Genomic DNA, 5,581 nt, shown 5'->3' with positions numbered 1-5,581 from the left:
ACCTTGCTCTAATTTTGCATTCCGGGACCACACAAATCTCCAAGCAACGAAGAGTTAACCAAAAATCAATTTGCAATATAAAGTGTGAGTTGATGGGGAAGGGGGAGGGCAGCTTTATCACATTAACCTGCTCGAGCAGCAATTGCATTTCCTAAGAACTAATTACACTGCATTTCCCAAAGCACTTGAAAAACTGAAGCCTTCGTTCGGGAAAACAAGTCTATTGAATTTGTATATACAGGCTTAAAAAAAAAAAGTTCCATCTTTTCAATACAACATGCCTCATTTCTACATTTTCATGTTTATTGAAGCTGGCAAACATCCTAAGTTAATTTGATGCTTCCAGAGGTGGTAATTCTTTTGGCTTTTTCTCATGCAATCATATCAAAACTCAAATGTTGAGGTCCCATAGTCCAAGGCTGGTCATTTGGAACTGATAGAGGTCTGCCTGAAGATGAATATTGTGGTAGTCCTGGGCTGAATTTTCATGAGGTTCAATTTTTGATGCAATAATTTGCCACTTAAGAAACAATAATGGGGGAAAGGATCTGTGGAAAATCCTACTTTTTGTGCTTGCTTATAGCCATTGTTTGACAATATGATAATTCACTGAAGTCAAAGCAAACCCTTCCACTGCTCTCATCAGGAGTTGAAGAGAGTTCACATATTCATTGCCCATGGGTGTTGCAGTGAGGCAGGGAAAAATGGGCTTCCCTTGAAATTCTATATTTACTGATTTTTCTTTCTTTCTTTTTTAACAGACATGTATTAATCAAGGCAGACTTTACTTTTTTACTTTATGATTTCTGGCTTTCAATAGTCAAGACAGATCAGAGCTTCTGTGGAAAAGATATGAAATGCAGCCTTAGAGGCATGACTTAGAGTCATAATGTATTGTTGGTAAATGGGCAGATTCAGCTGTTTGTCACAGGTTAATTATGAAATGGGTTAGTTCTGAAACGTTGCTACAAGTTAGTTCAGAAATAATCATATATTATGCAGTAAACTAGCGGTCCTAGTATGGCACAGGTTCCTGAGGCTCTAATTGTTTCTCTTTAGAACCGTGTAGTGATGATGAGGGTGTTAATAGTGTGAAGACTGAAGAGAGTCAGGCCAGTGACCTGTAGTTACGATGAATTAATAGGCCTTGTCATTGACTAGGCAACCAGGCAAATGTTCCTGGTCTTGCATTGGAAGGGGAGGAGAGCTGGTCTTATGGCAGTGAACATGAATTGTCCCATTTGCTAAGCAGAGTTTGCCATCGTTTACATTTGGATGGGAGACTACATGTCAGCACTGTCTGCTGAAATATATTCCCTTAGTGGATGGTGATATAGCTTAGTAGTGGAGCATCTGCTTTGCATGCAGAAGGTCCCAGGCTCAATCCCTGGCATCTCCAGGTAGGATTGGCAAAGTCTCCTGCCTGTATCCTTGAAGAGCCACTGCCAGTCAGTGTAGATACTGAGCTAGATTAGCCAATGGTCTGACTCAGCATAAGGCAGCTTCCAACTTTCGAAGTCTCATTGCCTGCCAGCACTGAATGGCAAGACTTTCTCCCTGATCTGGGAGTACCAGTTGCAGGGGAGCAACAGCAGGAGAGAGGGCCTGCCCTCAACTCCTGCCTGTGTCTTCCAGTGGCATCTGGTGGGCCACTGTGTGAAACAGGATGCTGGACTAGATGGGCCTTGGGCCTGATCCAGCAGGGCTGTTCTTATGTTCTTATCTGGCTCTAGTCACACATAGTTACATATGACTACTTGGGGGGAAGAATATGGATAGGAATGCACACCCATGTACAGATCTGAAATGCGTCCCATTGAAAGTAATCGGTGTGGATGACATCTATGTTCACATGTGCACCACTGAAGAATTGTCATGGAAAACAGTGAGGGTTTCTTTGCAAGAGAGCTGAAACCATTTCAATGAGGTTAAGCATAAGGGGCAGCAATTATGTCTGGGGACACTGCTGCCTATGGTGGGAATGGGGTATTTTTGAAGGACATGGCAGGCATGCTTCTCCAAGGCCAGGCTCCCCTCTACTCCCCACCCACCACCATGAGAATGCTGAGCAAAATGTGCTCTGGGAGAAGTTTTCCAAACTGACCGACTGCAATAATGGTCCAGCCTAAATTCCACAAGCAGCTTTGGTAACTGCAAGGCTTCTCCTCCCAGTGGAAATATATTTATATGCAAGACAATGCTTGGGATCCCTCGTTATTGGAAATGATTCTAATTAACTTATTCTCCAGCTCCAAGATCATATTAAGTAAACAGAAACTAATTATGAGCCAGTTACGACTGAATTAATCGCACCCATTTCGTTTAGAGCTCTTCTGTCTCGTAGACTAACTCACTCCTAGCTGGCAACAAAGATATCCCCGTAAATATGACCATCCTGCAGAAAGCTTCAAGGACAGGGTCACTTTTTCTTCCCCTTCATTTCACAAAGAACCTCTTTGAATCCCGATGGCTTCATATTTCTTTGAAAAAGGCAATTTGTGCATTTTATAGTTTTTGGCTTGTAATTCCAACATTAAACTTCCTGTCTATTCTGTTGAGAGACTTTTCCACCCCACAAAGCATCAAACAAACAAAAAAAGTATGTGTAATGTTGAAACACAAATATTAATAAGTCTTTTTAATAACAGAAAGATGTGTTTGGGTCACAGCTTGATGTACTGTCATGCACATTTTCCCCAGATTATTCATAAAGTCACATCCCCAACTCTAGCTTTAACTTCTGAAAAACCTTTCACATTTGTAGTAATATCTCTGTTTTGTTGTTTCTAGCTCAGAGATAACAAGTCTTAGAGCAAAACCAGACAATACACCTATAGCCTGATTGAGGCTTGTCTGCTTAATGCTCCAAATGCAAATAGCACATGCAGGGGGGCAGCCCTGATCAGAAATATGATGTGGAGAGGGGGCTTTAGCCCTATGATTTGCCCCAGTAGAAAAGCTCCCATTGGCACCAGATCTGTATCAGGACAACAGGGGCGGGGGAGGGTCCACAAATGATGGCATGCATGACAAAAGGGGCATATGAAATTATTTTGAATGGCACTCACAGTATTAACAGCACTGCCAGAATTCTCCCCAGACCTGCTGAGTGTGATGGGGAGCAATTCACCCTGGCTGGTTGAAACAGCCACAATGAGAGAAACCTATGGGGTGGCCCTCCCCTTCCTCCCACAGGGTGGGGCTGGGCTTGTGCACTACCAATCAGCTGAATGGAGCTGGACCCGCTCACTGCTGATCGGCTGGGCGGTGATGGCTGGTCCATCATTGTTTCGCTGTGGGGTGGCGGAACGTGGGCAGGTGCTGGAGTACCTGCCAATGATGGACTGGAGGCCAAAAGGGGAAGAGAAAGGGGGAAACAGGAAGGCAGGAAAGCACCCTGACAGAGGAAGAGAGGGAACCCAGGATGCACTGCATTTTTAAATGTTAAAATGTATTACAGGCATGCAAAACTGTAAATTAAGAATGAATAAATGAAGTCAGAGTGGATAAGTGAAGACCACATGAAAGGTTGCTGACTCCTGAGTAAAAGCCTCCATTCCCCTGCCATGCTCCGAAAATGGACTGGGCTATACACATACTCCTATTCCTCCTCCTAGCACTACTTACCACTTTTCATCAAAAGTGTTCCATGTGATTATATTTTCTGCAGCTTATGCCCTTTGCTTTCCCCACTGTTTGGCTTATTCCTGTTATGGCCACCCATCACAGCTTTAGAGAGAGTTTCCAATACCCAAGTGAGCAGAGAGCTATTGCTTCTCATCAGGAGCGTAACTAGGGGAGAGAGGGTCTATGTTCAGCCCTCTCCGGGTGGCCCCACAGAGTGAGGGAGATCATGAGTAAAATAGGGAGGAGTGGTGCTGGAGGGCACCCAGGAGCTGGAGGGTGGGTTCTTTGAACTTTATCTGCTCAATTATAGCTACATCCCTGCTTCTCAGTTGCCAGTCAGTCTTCCTCTGAATTGCAACTCCAGCATCCACATCTCTCTCAGGTCTCCATGTGGCCTTTCTTAAAGTACATCAGGGATGTAGCCCCACTCTGAGTTCTATTGGAGTCTGGTGAAGCTGCACTTCTACCAGACCCATGGCTCCACCTGGGGTCCTACCTACCTAGCAAGCTGAGCATTTGCCTCCCACTCACCCATCTCCCAGGCCCCTTCCTTGAGATCCTAAGTCTCTACTTCCCACGAGCATCCAGGGCCATACAGACAAGGAAAAAGTGTGGCCCAGTGTTTCAGGATTTGCTCTGTGGATGTTGGAAGAAGAAGAAAAATCAGCATGTGCATGCTGGGGTTTTTTGCAATACCCCACAATAACATGGTACTGTTGGAGTTCCAAATACCAGCAAATGGGAAGGAAATTGGAATTCTGCATCCATCTCAGTCCTTACAAGGGGGATAGGATTTGTAATAAGATGGAAAGCAGCCCCCATATGTAATAGTGTAGGACTCCACCCAACAGGCATTGACTCTTTGGGAGGAGAAGGAGGAGCATGCCTCAGCTGAGACGCTTGGCCCTAATGAAAGCCCACCAGATCAAACAGAGCCCGAGCAGCAAGAGCTTATCTCCACTCCTGCAATTGCTCCTGCAGAGGAGTCCTGGACCTCTGGGGACCTAGTGCCCCTCACTGAAGTCCCTGTCCTGCCCCTTAGGAGCCCAGGAGCAGAGGTGACATCATGACGGGCCAATTCCAATACTAAGGTGATGTTTTGGCCAAGCTGCTCAAGACCTCCCTCCCAGTCAGCATATTTGGGAGGAGGGAGAGTCCAATGAAAACATTTGTTTTGGATCCGGACCATCCTGAGTTGCGGGAAGGGAAGCTTTTGGATCCCACAAAACATCTCCATTTGAGCCAACCTTCAGTGGTTCAATATTTTGTTCTTTAAGGGACTATGGTCTGATTATTAAATGAAGGTTGTTCAATGTACAGCATTCACCATCTGTCCATATAGTAAGAATTACTTGAACTGTAGCAAGTATCAAGGAGCCCCTGGTGGCGCAGTGGTAAAACTGCCGCCCTGTAACCAGAAGGTTACAAGTTTGATCCTGACCAGGGGCTCAAGGTTGACTCAGCCTTCCATCCTTCCGAGGTCGGTAAAATGAGTACCCAGAAATGTTGGGGGCAATATGCTAAATCATTGTAAACCGCTTAGAGAGCTCTGGCTATAGAGCGGTATATAAATGTAAGTGCTATTGCTATTGCTATTGCTATTGCTATCCTCACTTCATTTAGCACTTTGACGGTTCCTCCTAGTATTTTCACGCATAGTCTCCACCCACAGCAACTGCCTGCACCTGCCTAAAGCGCGTACCTCAGAAAGATCCTCATAAGAAGACAATGTGACAGCCCACTCCCAGCTGATCTCTGTGGGGATTTTTGCAAAGCAGGTGCAAGCAGCAGCGGCAGCCCCAGAAGTCTCCAGGGAGGGAGGGTGTGGGGGTGCTTGGAGCGGCTTGTGGGATGTGGAAGCTATGTGCCCTCCCTACAAACTAGCAAACAAGCCTGGAGCAACGGAGGTGGTGGTGAGAGATTTTTTTTTTAACTGTACTTGGTTGGGGGAGAG

This window comes from Hemicordylus capensis, chromosome 4, assembly GCF_027244095.1.
Source record: "Hemicordylus capensis ecotype Gifberg chromosome 4, rHemCap1.1.pri, whole genome shotgun sequence".
NCBI classification, from domain to species: domain Eukaryota; kingdom Metazoa; phylum Chordata; class Lepidosauria; order Squamata; family Cordylidae; genus Hemicordylus; species Hemicordylus capensis.
Note: the sequence above shows the minus strand (reverse complement) of the source record.